The sequence below is a fragment of the Lissotriton helveticus genome, chromosome 10 (genome assembly GCF_964261635.1).
Source record: "Lissotriton helveticus chromosome 10, aLisHel1.1, whole genome shotgun sequence".
Classification (NCBI taxonomy): domain Eukaryota; kingdom Metazoa; phylum Chordata; class Amphibia; order Caudata; family Salamandridae; genus Lissotriton; species Lissotriton helveticus.
In genome coordinates this window covers 274743459-274757874 of record NC_136071.1, presented here as the reverse complement: position 1 = coordinate 274757874, position 14416 = coordinate 274743459, and the positions used below count along the sequence as shown (strand labels likewise).

Genomic DNA, 14416 nt, shown 5'->3' with positions numbered 1-14416 from the left:
ACCCCACCACACATTGTTTAGGTTCCCTTAACCTGCCACTTTGTGTGTTGGTTTTACTTAATTCTAGGACACTGTGACCGACTAACAGTGTCAGTTTTGGCCTTGCAGATCCGCGGGGGTCTGAGGATCTCCTCAGGATGTACTGCATTGCTAAAAATCAATTATCAATAGACACACAGTCTGATCTATATATACGTATATATATATATATTACCTACTGGCGGTCGCCAGTAGGTATATATAGTTAGGATTTTTTCTCTATGGGTTTTTTGAAAATTCTATGTCTAATAACTTTGGCGTTTGTGGACGGAATTGGCTGAAATTTTCTGGAAAATGGCACATTTTGTTTCTGAGCAGCCCCTGAAAATTGGGGGGGGGTTCGTCCAGGGGGGGTCGAGAAAAAAGGGGGGTCCCAAAACGTGTTTTTAACATTGAGTTTTCCATAGGGCGGTTGGCCTCACTTTTAGCCCGAACGGCTGAATGGATTTGCACGAAACTTGGCAAAATTGTAGGGACTGGTAGCCCGATGTGCCTTTTGTAGGTCTCAATATATGTGCTACAGTGGATTTTGAGAAATTAACGTTTAAAAAAAGATATATATCTGTAACAGCGGACCGGGCAGCGCTCCAGGACGCGTACTTTTCGCGCAATGGAGCTTTGTGAAGCAAAGCTGATTGGTTCTCCGGCGTCTGTCAACATTCCAAACAGTCCGTAGCGGCCGCCATCTTGTCTCTCGGTAGGATCGAGAGACAAGAGGAGGCCAAAGCGAAGGGGCAAATGACCATAAGGGGGAATAGTAGATCCTCGCTGACCCCCTAGGTTTGATGTGGAGGTTTTAAAAGGGCCCCGCGGGGCAAAAAAAATAAATAATAATAATAATCGAACGGCTGAATGGATTTGCACGAAACTTGGCAAAATTGTAGGGACTGGTAGCCCGATGTGCCTTTGCTAGGTCTCAATATATGTGCTTCAGTGGATTTTGAGAAATTAACGTTCAAAAAAAGATATATATCTGTAACAGCGCACCGCTTCGCGTACTTTTCGCGTTACGGAGCTTTGCAATGCATCGTTAGGGATAAATATCGCTTAACTTTGGTAATATGCCCCAACGTCTGTTAACGTTCGATTCGAAGGAAATCAGGAAGTGTTGAAAAACATTGTCTGCGCCATCTTGTCTTTTTTCAAATGCCACACTTTTGTCGTGCACGGCAGCCATTTTAGATGCCTTGACCAGACCCACTCTGTGCACGCTGTCGATCCTTAGCATGGCTCCCCACCCTCGCAAGCATCTCACCCAGGCAGTGGTCACCCCCGCTCTCTGTCTTATGCATGGGTAATAAACCTCCCCCCATCTGCGCTGCTCTTCCCTGAGAATCACACCCTGTGCCCGCCCGACACCTCCCTTTCGCCCTATTCACTACCGCACCCTCTGACACTCCTTTTCCTCTGTGTCCGATTGTCCAGGCCGGTCCTAGGCTATCAGCTAGCCCTGCAGATGTAGTTTATGGCCACAGCTGTAAAGAATCACCCCTCTTCAAAGGAATTATAGTAGATCAAGGCCCACACTCGATGAGATCCGTCACAGCAGAAGCGTTGCTATTATCTGAAAACCATCCTGTATTGTGATTGGGGAGGGGACCGAGCGTGAAGCGGAAGATTCCAGGGATGACTCTTTGTACATCAAAGTTTTTACAATTATGTGTCACATTAAAAATATATAGCACTCCGACAAAGTAGTAAGATTATAAAACTTTAATAATTTATATACAAGAAAACAAAAATAGTAATAACATATAAACATTTTTAGGGAAAAACAACGAAGTAGCGGTCGGCTGTGCGAATAGTCCCAACGCAGCACAACGTCCAGATTTCCGGCGTGGGGCGTCGCGGAGGGTGGGTCATCAGTAGCAAACTGTTGTGCGAATAGTTCCAAGGCAGCAGAACGCGCCGAAATCTAGATGACACGAAAGTGATGTCTAGTAAGTTGCCACCCAGCAAATAACGGCGTGGGGCGTCGCGGGGGGTGGGTCATCAGTAGCAAACTGTTGTGCGAATAGTTCCAAGGTAGCAGAACGATGGCACCAAGGTGATGTCCAGTAAGTTGCCGCACTGGTTTTGGTATCCTACAATGCTGCTCCGAATAACGGCGTGGGGCGCCCCGGGGGAGGCGGCGTGAACGGGCCTCTCCAGGTGGAGTGTCATCTGTTGTAGTGGGGCGCCCCTTTACCGTTTCAGTTGCCATTCTGTCCGTTTTTGGTCCACTGTGTCAAAAGCCGCAATTCAGCTGAGTTGCGCCCACTCTTGCAGTGCAGCGATAGGCGGCTGTCACAGGACTCTCAAAATGGCGGCAGGCTGTTTCCTTTTTGGGCCTGGTCCACTGAAATGGCCCTGGGACACCTTGGAAATCGGACGCTTGTCTGCTAGGTCTTGGACCCCATTCTCGAAAGCGTCCCCTCCGCCTTGAGAATTCATCAAAAGTTTTGGGGGCCCCGACTCCTGCAGGCTTCTGGTGGGGAGCGGCTGCCATGATTGCTCGCGGAATGACCACGACGGAGCTACGAGATGGTGGTGCTCTCATGCTGACGCCAGTTTAGTCTGAAACATCCAGAAACAAGGTGGGGCTTTCATCGTTTGGGGAAAAAAAAAAGTTTTCATCCAATGAAAAGTGTTGTTTTTAGGTCATATGATCAAGCTTTCCATCATTAGGAAACCAAAAGTAAAATGAACCAATGAAAAGTTTTATAAACAAGTCACGTGACCTGTTATGCGGCATAGGGTATAAAATGCGGAGAAAATACGTTGGCACGTGAGGCGGCGTCAGTAGCGGACCGATGTGCGAATAGGCCGAAGGCAATACAACGCGCCAAGATCCGGATGGCACCGAGGTGGTGTCCAGCAAGTTGCAGCACTGGTGTGGCCATCCTACAATGCTGAAAGTCGGCGTGGGGCGCCCCGTTGGCCTGTGAGTTTGCGTCAGTAGCGGACCGATGTGCGAATAGGCCGAAGGCAGCACAACGCGCCAAGATCCGGATGGCACCGAGGTGGTGTCTAGTAAGTTGCCGCACTGGTGTGGCCATCCAACAATGCTGAAAGTCGGCGTGGGGCGCCCCGTTGGCCTGTGAGATGGCGTCAGTAGCGGACCGATGTGCGAATAGGCCGAAGGCAGCACAACGCGCCAAGATCCGGATGGCACCGAGGTGGTGTCTAGTAAGGTGCACTGGTGTGGCCATCCTACAATGCTGAAAGTCGGCGTGGGGCGCCCCGTTGGCCTGTGAGTTTGCGTCAGTAGCGGACCGATGTGCGAATAGGCCGAAGGCAGCACAACGCGCCAAGATCCGGATGGCACCGAGGTGGTGTCTAGTAAGTTGTCGCACTTCTGTGGCCATCCTACAATGTTGAAAGTCGGCGTGGGGCGCCCCGTTGGCCTGTGAGATGGCGTCAGTAGCGGACCGATGTGCGAATGGGGCCAAAGGCAGCGCAACAATATTTTCTGACTGACACCACAAGGCGCTGAGATGCCAAGATCCGGATGGCACCGAGGTGATGTCTAAGTTGCGGACTGATGTGCGAATGGGGCCAAAGGCAGCGTAACAATATTTTTTGTATGGAAGATACCACTAGGCGTTGAGATGCCAAGATTCGGATGGCACCGAGGTGATGTCTAGCAAGTTGCTGTACTGGTGTGGTCATCCTACAATGCTGAAACTCTGCGTGGGTCGCCCCATTAGCCTGTGAGATGGCGTCAGTAGCGGACCGATGTGCGAATAGGCCGAAGGCAGCACAACGCGCCAAGATCCGGATGTCACCGTGGTGGTTTCATAGTTGAGAGGCACTTCATCTGCAGTGGGGCGCCGAGATCCGGATGGCACCGAGGTGATGTCTAGCAAGTTGCTGTACTGGTGTGGTCATTCTACAATGCTGAAAGTCGGCGTGGGGCGCCCCATTAGCCTGTGAGATGGCGTCAGTAGCGGACTGATGTGCGAATGGGGCCAAAGGCAGCGCAACAATATTTTCTGAAGAGAAGACACCAAAAGGTGCTGACATTCCAAGATCCGGATGGCACCGAGGTGGTGTCTAGCAAGCTATGCAGTTGAGTTGTGTGCGCACTTGCGGCGAATAGGTCGAAGGCAGCATAACAATGTTTTTTGAATAGAAGACACCACAAGGCGTTGAGATTCGGTTACCACCGAGGTGATGTCTAGCAAGTTGCCGCACTGGTGTGGCCATCCTACAATACTGCTCCGAATAACGGCGTGGGGTGCCCGAAGGGGGGGGAGCCGGCGTGAATGGGCCTTCCTAGGTGGAGGCTCGTCTGCTGTAGTGGGGCGCCCCTTTACCGTTTCAGTTGCCATTCAGCTGAGTTTCGGCTGCTCTTGATGCTACAGCGACAGGCGGCTGCAAGAGGACTCTCAAAATGGCGGCCTGTTCTTTGGATTTGGGCCTGGTCTACTAAAATGGCCCTGGGACACCTTAGAACTCGGACGCTCGATTTTTTTTTCCTTTCCTGTACATGCAAAAAAAGGTAAATGCCCGGTACGTTACACGCTTCATCTGCCACGATGAACTCTCCAGAGGAACCGAAAAAAAATATAGTTGTGGTAACTATACCATGCATCGTCATATGGAGAGGTGGCACCAATTAATTATAGTGCTGCATAAAAGAGAGATTTGGAGGAGAACCCCTGACCTGCTAGTACATTCATCAAAGAAGTGGCACTGAGAGCTTCAGAGGCAAGGGAAACGGTCCCAAATATTTAGAAGAACTTTGGAAAGATTAAAATGACATATTTAGATTGTGGCAAATTAATTTCATGTGGACAGATGAGTGTTACTCTAATAAATACAGCATATGAACATCATCATAGTCGATGGTTGGTAGAGACATTTTGACTATATCCTGGACCTGCCCGTCCTCGCCCAAAATGGCGCCGGAATAAATGGGACTCGTAACTCCTTGTTGTGTACTGGTTGCAGAACCTTGAAATCACGAGATACGTATGCAGTTTTGAAGCACATGGCGGGCGGGGACGAGAATTGATTGAATATTTCGACATCCCTATTGATATTAAGTTCTGATGTGTTATTGATTACTGTACTGTTGAAAGTTCGAATTAACGTCACCCATGGTACTTGCCCGCAAATGTATATCTAGATAATTTTATTGTAACTGGCCCTGTCGTATTTTAATTATAAAATGTACGTCCACCGATTCCGTAACTGTTAGACACCTTAGTTCTTGCAACCTAATGGCCCGCCCGTTACGTTCCTCTACAGTGTAAATGTCTATTCATCATATACGATTACAGTTTGCTCTGTGGCAGGCCCACGTGGTTATAGGCTCGTATTTGTATAATGAAATTTTCACAATAAAGGTTTTTAAAAGAAAACATGGTAGTAGTATATACATTGGTAAAGTTTTTAATAATAGTGACTGTTTTAGAATCATTAAAAGGCAAGTGAAATAAAGCAGACCAATTACATGAAGGGTAAAAGGTATAATACGAAGGAACGCAGTAAAGATAAATGGTCAAGGGCTGTTGTGTTTTCTATTCCTGCAACATAAAGTGATCGATAAGAATCTCATATTCAGGCGTATCGGCGACTAAGACAGCAGGTCGACCCTCTTTTGCTCAACGGCTCCGTCATGGGACGAAGAAACGCTCTTTTTCTCGAAAAAAGAATATATTTTACTTGCAGGACAGTTGTAAAATTTCCGGGAAAGTACATTAGCCTGGAACATTATAACATATATTTAAGAAAAAATAATGTTCGGAAGTAATGAAAAGCGTAATTTTTAGGTCATATGACCAAGCCTTTCATCATTACAATAAGAAAAGTAAAATGAACCAATGAAAAGTTTTATTAACAAGTCACATGACTTGTTATGCTTATGTTACGCGCTGCGCGCCCCGGATGACTTCCGGATGCGCTAACGCGGCGCGTCATATGACGCATTACGCGACAACGCAGGTACAGAATATAGTCAAAATGTCTCCACCAACCAGCGGTCGGAACACAACCCCTTTCAGCAGGCTAAATAGTTCTGTTAAATGACAACAGAAGGGACAGGCAACAAGAACCATCAGTCAAAGAGGGGAGGGCTAGTTCTTCTCTACCGGGTTACATTGGGGCGCTACCGGAACTGATCGAATTGGTAGTCTACAGTGTTTCTGGATGTTTCAGACTGAAGCTGGGGTTAGCATGAGAGCAGCACCATTTCGTAGCTCCGTCGTGGTCATTCCGCAACCAATCATGGCAGCCGTTCTTTATCGTTATTTTGGGCGGGGTGGGTGGCGGAGCCGAGCTGTTTTGCAGCCATCATTGTGTGGAGTTCAGTTCATCTTACTAGTTTTGTATTTGTCATGAGGGGTTGTTCCTAATGTTTCTATTTTAGCGAGGTCAAAAAGAGATCCCATTAGTGGCCTACTGATTTTGCTCGATTCCTTTTCTTTTTTTTTACACGATTTTTCGTTATCTGCAAAGACTAAACAGAGTATTGCGACTCTGTGTTTGTTTGTAAATAGAGAATGAACCAAAGAGAACTATTCTAAAACAGTAAATACTTGGATAACAATCAATCAAATGGAGAGAGAAACAGGCACGACGGATTACAACGGGGGCAAAGGCCTGCGTTAACTACCTTTCACTATCTGCAAAGAGAGAGTACTCCTAATAGAAATGAGGGGGGGGGGGCACCATTCAAAGCAGATCAGTGTGCATAAACACGAAAATGTTTTCACTTACCACGTACTTGACATTCGACAGCTTATGTTATTTGCTATTAAAAAACCATTGAAATTCACTGAAAAAACCATAGGTTATAGACCATATATAGTTAGGAATTAGCATTTACAAAACCTTGAAAATTCACTGAAAAAACCATAGGTTATAGACCATATATAGTTAGGAATTAGCATTTAAAAAACCTTATTTTACTCACACAAAACCATTGAAATTCCATATATAGTTAGTTGCACTAACTATATATCGCGCACCCGCAATCCACTGCTGATCATGTCACATATCACATCATTCATGACATGGTCAGTGACATCACTGATGACATCACTGATGACATCTCAAATGACATCACTGATGACATCACTGATGACATCTCATTTGACATCATTCTTGTGCTAATACGATAAACCTCTTCAGACTCTAATATAACCTTAGATACACTCAGTGTATACAGACACTCACACACTGCCACTCATCCATGGAGTTACTCACACACCCAGTCAGTCATGCAAAGAAACAATCTCACCTCCATTTCTTCAACTATACAGTTAAACACACCTTACTTATTGAAACATATACTAACACATATTTACTCTCTTATACAATCCCTGATACAAGTTCACAATGATCGATACAACCACTCACTCATTCAGTGGCTCTCATGCACAGTTATTTATATATGCCAACTCTCACAAGTACTGTGTTTTACATATGTACTTACTATGACATGTAGCATTGAGATATCCATTCACTCATCAATACACTCATGCACACAGTCAACTGCCCATGTAGCTGTTTCCACATGCACTCTTGAACTCATACACCTAGTGAATAAACTGCTCACACATCTATGCATAGAGTCACACACCTTCCAGCCACCCCCACACAAACTCAATCTCCCATAGAAATACTTGGGCAACCAATTAATAACACATATAGCCTCTCGTATAGCTAATGATCAACACATGCAGCAGTTTACAGAACAACAGACATAATGATGCACAAATTAAGACAGTTTAGTCACTAACCCATGCATTCAGTGAGACACATTTAATCACTCACTCATACAGTCAGTCACGCACCTACTAAATCCTTCATCCAGACACTTATACATCCACTCATTCTTCAATATGTAAGACATATTTTAACTTTACAGAAACATACAGTCACTGGATGTTGTCATCAGTGATGTCATCAGTGATGTCATTTGAGATGTCATCAGTGATGTCATCAGTGATGTCACTGACCATGTCATGAATGATGTAATATGTGACAAGATCAGCAGTGGATTGCGGGTGCGCGATATATAGTTAGTGCAACTAACTATATATGGAATTTCAATGGTTTTGTGTGAGTAAAATAAGGTTTTTTAAATGCTAATTCCTAACTATATATGGTCTATAACCTATGTTTTTTTCAGTGAATTTTCAAGGTTTTGTAAATGCTAATTCCTAACTATATATGGTCTATAACCTATGGTTTTTTCAGTGAATATATATATATAATAATAATAATATAAATCTTTATTCGGTTTAGTCACAATGGAAAAACCATAAAAGAACACAGAATAACATGCATTCATAAAATACACAAATTACAAATAGTTCAATTAAAAATTGATTTCATATAGAAAGCGAAATAGCAAGAAAAAAAGTTATTCAATGTGTGCAAGGTGCCGATTGCAAATAAATACCACTTTTGCCTAGAGGTTTTTCCTGTGTTTCACGATACACTTTAGGAAGCTACTAACAAAATAACAGACGTTCACTGTTTCTAACATTTGTAGTCTTAGAAGGGCAGGTCGACACTGTCTCATTCCCCAAGATTTAAGTATTGGTAAAAGCCAGATCTTTCTGTGGGCTTGATGATATTTACAAAGCAGGATCACATGCAGATTCGACTGCACTGAAATTCCATCACAAGAACAAGGCTGTAAACTGGCGTCCCAACAATTTTGTGTCGGAAAGGTGACCATTCTGAAGAACATGTTCAGCCTAAATCTCGTAATTAACATTCTCTCGTAAGTTGTTAGTTGTAGTTCAAGATACGGATGAATGACAAAGGACACTTGAATCATGTTTGCGTGGATCGCTGCCTTTTTCGAAGAATTAGAAACAAGTCTTAGCAATTCAAGGTGACTTAGTGCTTTCTGTTTCAAATCTTTTTTTGAGATGTCCATAATGGAAGCCGGGTCAAGATAATAGTTCTCAAGGCCTAAATCCTTGAAAAAATTCCTGACATATAAGAGCCACTTTATTTTCAAAGAGTTATCCAGACTCATTGCGTCTGCGATGATAGCTTGTGACAAAGCATTTTTATTTGACAACCAGATGCGGCGCCACAACATCAGGGGTTCTATTTTGATTAGATCTTCCAGGTAGGGAGTGGCTAATTCTTGGTGCATTGCGTAAATTGAGGTGCCTTTGGGGGTAGCTAACAAAAATCTTAAGAATGTATTTTCCGCCTTCTGAATAGTACTGGTGTCTGTGTACCCCCAGACTCCTGCACCGTATGTTGCAATTGCCTGGCATTTAGCCTTGTATATCTTAAGGAGTTCTCCTATTGGTCTTTTTCCTAGCCTCTGGGAGAAAGATGTTAATGCGGCAATTGATCTCCTAAATAAGAGTGCCCTAGTGTTAGTTGCTTGCTTCCAACTAAGCTGGTCATCTACCATGACCCCCAAGTAGGGATAATGGGGGGTTGATTCTAGCTTTTGGTTATTCAGGAGAATAGGATATGTTCGTTTACGTCCTCTGCCAGCTGTCATGATGAACGTTTTTTTCACGTTAACCTTTAAATCTAGGTTGCCCATAAAGGACGTGTATCTGCTCACTGCTTTCTGGAGTTCACCAGGGGTTCGAGCTAAAATAACCGCGTCGTCCGCATAGAGCAGAGCGGGGATCAGGCGGTGATTTATGCGTGGGAGGTCCTGGGCCCCCCTCAACATCTCCCCCTCCAATCCATTGGTGTAGAGAGAGAAGAGGAAGGGGGCCAGGACGCACCCCTGCCTGACCCCGCGCTCCACACTAAACGGGGACGTCAGCTCACCATTAACGCCAAAACGTACTCTGGCCGTGGCCCCAGTATAGAGTTCTCTAAGGAAATCCAGCAGGGGGGGGTCTATCCCTAATTGTGCTAGGACCTTCCACAGCTTTGAGTGTGAAACACAGTCAAAAGCTGCGGAAAGGTCTACGAAGGCCATGTATATTTTGGTGGGAGTGGCCTGTGTATATTTTCCCATTATTAGAGTGAGGTTGAGGACCTGTTCCTGAGTCCCGAAACCTTCTCGGAAGCCAAATTGAATCTCCGAGATAATACCCCTATCCTCAGTCCACTGCTGGAGACGCTCGAGTATCACTCTCCCCACTACCTTCCCGAGCGAGTCCAGCAGTGAAATGGGGCGGTAGCATTTTACATCTTGCCGATCCCCCTTTTTGAAGATGGGGACCATTATAGATTTTGTCCAGGAAGTTAGAATTCCCTCACTCGCCGCTGCTATACAAACTCTAGTTAAGATGGGAGCCCATAGATCTTGGTTGCTTTTAAAAAGGTCCACAGGGACCCCATCGGGACCTGGTGCCTTACCTGCCTTACTACTCTGCAAGGCATCTATGAGGTCTGGAATATCAAAGGGAACCAAAATGGGATAGTTCACCTTAGGGGATAGGGATTCTGATGGAAGAGTATTTTTAAAGATTCCACCAAAGTGAGAAACCCATGTGTTTTCATCAATGGCGACCTCTATCTTCGGGGTATCCTTCTCTATCAGGAAAGGGGATCTGACTGTACGCCAGAACAGGTCGCTGTTTTTTGTGACTGCGCCTTGATGGAGATCGTCCCATAGTTTTTGTTTAAGTTGGGCCATTCTCATCTTTCTTTCCCCTATATATTGGCGCCTCAGGAGCTGGATCAAGGGCACATCTCGGGGGTTGTTTTTAAGCGCGGATTTTAGCTTAGATAGGGCCACTGTGCAGTTGTGATTAAACCACTTTGGTTTATTATCACAATTTGACTTAGGTTGAAAGGTGAGTAAGTCCTTTATGACCTCTAATATTAGGTTAAAATTTCTAAGAACTTCCTTGTGACTGGTTGTAAGATCCAGGCATTTCACTATATTAGAATAGGACCGAGTAATTAATTTTTTCAGTATATCTGCTGGGTTGATTTTAGCCCATTTAATGGTCAGTCCGTTATAGTTCCCAACCTGAATCCTATTCTGCTTAAGGGTGATCGCCATTTCCGATTTATGGGAGGCATTAGCCGGCACGGATAAGGTTATTACTATGGCTGCGTGATCGCTGAGGGGGGTAGCTATAACCTCAAATTCCTTCAGCTTCGTCATCAGATTTTGGGAAAGAAATATAAAATCTACTGTGGTCATGTGACCTCTGCCCACATATGTCGGGAGAAATTCGTTCGAGTCTGCATTAGGACGGTTGGCAATTTGAAGATCCAAATCTGATAAAGCGGTATTAATTATGTTTCCTGGTTTGGAGTGCGCGAGGTGAGATAGTGGGACATTAAATTCGTCCACTATCCCACAACACTCCAAATTAGGAGCTGTACAGGGGTGGAAATTAAAATCGCCTCCCCAAATTATATTGGTTGTCCTGTTTTTGGGGCTCTGGTAAAGAAGTTGTTTCACTTTGTCAGTTAGGGTAGTGATAAGAGTTATAAAATTTTCATCTGACAAATTGTTATATGTATTAACCAGAATAATTGTGTCCTTATTGGGAAGGGTTAATGTTAAAATTTGATGATTGGGGTCCTGGGAGGGTGTAGCCACCTTTTTAAAAGATAGGGAATTAGATATATAGGTAACAAGACCACCTTTTGGTCTACCCATCGTACTAGTTAATGCTGGGACGTTAAAAGTTTTATAGCCTTGTAGATGTAATTCCTCTACAGACCATGTTTCCTGGAGACAGATTATTTGATTTGAAGATAGGAATTCCTGTGCTGAGCCATCATTGATTTTAGTTCGCAGGCCCGCGATGTTCCAGGAGGATACCCTAATATGTAGGGAATCATCACCAGAATCTGCTTCTAAGGTAATGGAGGCTTTATCACCAATAGCTTGTAATATGGTACCAGGCTGTGGTGAGGAAGATAGTTGGGTGTTAGTTGGAAGGATTTCTGATAGTGGTCAATCGACCAATTCTAGGCCACTATACCTATTATTTAGCGGGATGTTGTTCCATGGGTCCCATCGTAACTGTTCTCTATGTGGGGGCCATTGAGTATAGGGTCTTCTATCTTCCCACCTTCCTCCCTGGTTACGATGTCTCACCGTGTGCCAGGAATAGTCTGGCTCATAAGGATTGGGGGGATCGCGATATCGGATGTTTGATTGATCGTTCTGCCTAGGGAAGGGTACGGACCAAGGAGGTTCCTGCTCCTGTATATATCCGTCCACTTGCCTGAAGGGATAAAAGAAGGAGAGTGATTTGATCTTAATTCCTCCATTTGAGGTAATGTCTTCCCAGGCACAAACATAATCCGCAATTCGAGGATCCTCGAAGGTGATTGTTATGCAATCCCCGGGAATTGTTTTTCTGGTATTGCCTACCCACGGTACCCTGGCTACAGATCTAATTCGTCCGCGCCAAAAAGATGGAATTGGGCGGTTGGTCTGGAGCCAGTGTTGGGCCTTATTTTTTAGGGACCAGGCCGGTTCCGATGCGAGATCTGTTAATTCAGGAACTCCAGCCATCACCACCACGTAGGGTGAGGCCTCGGGAGGGAACTCTGCTGGGAGTCTTGGTGGACCGGGATTCCTCGCAGTATTCCTTTTGGACCTATCCCCCAGTGTTTTTGGCGGTGCAAGTGGAGGGGGTAAGGTTCCCGATGGTGTTTTGTTAGAAGTTGTCGCTGGGGTTTTATTGGCTATTCTAGTAGGTGCCTTCTGAGTCGAATCAGTGGTCGCGGGCACGACTGGGGCAGTCGAAATATTTGTTTGTTGCAGACTGCTAGTGGGAATTTGAGCTAATCCTGGTTTTGTGGTGTTGGTCAGTTTAGTGGTGTTTTTGTTTGTATTTATGGGCTGGTTTGGAGTTGTTAGTCGGGAGGTCTTTTGTTGTATGTTACGCGTAGCTGGATTGACATTAGGTGCACTTGTGTTTGTTGGTTTATCACTATTATTACCGGCCAGTTTTTGGGGACATAATGAAGGGGGCTTCTGTTGAGTTTTTAATAGCTTGGAAATTTGCAGTTCTATGGCTGCTAACCTATGTTCTAAAGGTAGTAGGGCGTATTTAATTACGTTAGCTATACTAGGAAGAGTTAGTTCCTGGGTCTCAACCAAATTCAGATCCACATCGATTTGTTTAACGGGTTGAGGGTCCGGGATTATCAGGCAAGATGGTTCTTTCTCTACCTGATGGACTAATGCAACGATCTCAGTTTGTGGTACCCTATCGTTATGGATTATTGGGATAATTGGAGACAATCTCGGGTTTGCTATTGGATTTGGGTTTCCAAGTGCCCTACTTTTACTAATAGCTCCCTCCCTCCTGCCCCTTTCTATTCTTTTTTCTAGTGAGGAGATTTGCACAGATGTTGTTGAAAACAATTCTGGGGTTTTCTCTAGGTCAAAGCTAAGTTGAGAATCCGCTATTCGAGAGACTGACAGATCTACGGTGTTTGGTAGGCTGCGTCTCTCCCTAATCGGCCCCAACTCAGCGTTTGAGGGTACTAAGATTGGAGATCTGGCTTCCGCCAAAGCGCCTAGTGAGGATCTTTTTGCGAATGCCAGATCTAGGGAAACCCTTTCTTCAATTATCGATATACTTTCGTCGATAAGTGTATTAGCCTTCGCTAGAAACTCATCCATGGGGCCGAGTAATTTGCCCGCTGCAGTGGGGACTTTGGTTTTATTCCCTCTCGTGACAACCATAGCTAATGCTAGTAAATTATAGAACACGGGGGATACGTAAAATAGTACAATGGGAAGGGGTCAGTTTAAAATATAAATATCAGAGAGGTGGCCCAGTCCAGTCTCTACCAGCCTCTAACGGCCTAAAACGGCCCTGTCTTTGCCCAGTCTTAGCCCGGGCTGCGTCCCGCGCTGCGGGAGTGCGGTAATGTTTTATAGGTGGTGGTTTGGGCGGGGGGGCGGGCCAGCAGGGAGAGCGGACCGGAAGCTCTTCCTTGGTCTCGCAGGGACTTCTGGGAAATGAAGTCCCTGCACGCTCGCAGCCCCGCTGGTGCCTCGCGCCCCTTACCGCCTTGCCGCCACGGACCTTCCAAGCGCTCCCACAAGCTGCACACACCGGGGCTCACCAGCGAAGCGGCACCCGCGGAGCGGGTGCGGCGAGGAGTGGATTTGGGCGCTGGGAGCCTCGTGTGCAGAGAGAGCGCGCTGATGCAGTGGATTGCCTCCTTCACAGACCCTCCTTCAAACAGTAGGTGTCCCACGAGTTGGGAAGAGCAGATGCGCTTTTTAAAAGTCCTTCGGTGGGCGGGGGGCGGGCCAGCAGGGAGAGCGGACCGGAAGCTCTTCCTTGGTCTCGCAGGGACTTCTGGGAAATGAAGTCCCTGCACGCTCGCAGCCCCGCTGGTGCCTCGCGCCCCTTACCGCCTTGCCGCCACGGACCTTCCAAGCGCTCCCACAAGCTGCACACACCGGGGCTCACCAGCGAAGCGGCACCCGCGGAGCGGGTGCGGCGAGGAGTGG

The 14416-nt window shown here is 45.8% G+C and overlaps 1 protein-coding gene across 1 annotated transcript in view; it reads left to right on the top strand.

The window, feature by feature from the left end:
• Nucleotides 1–14416, top strand: part of OBSCN (obscurin, cytoskeletal calmodulin and titin-interacting RhoGEF) — a 2124484-nt gene that overhangs the window by 1600479 nt on the left and 509589 nt on the right. The window lies entirely within an intron of this gene.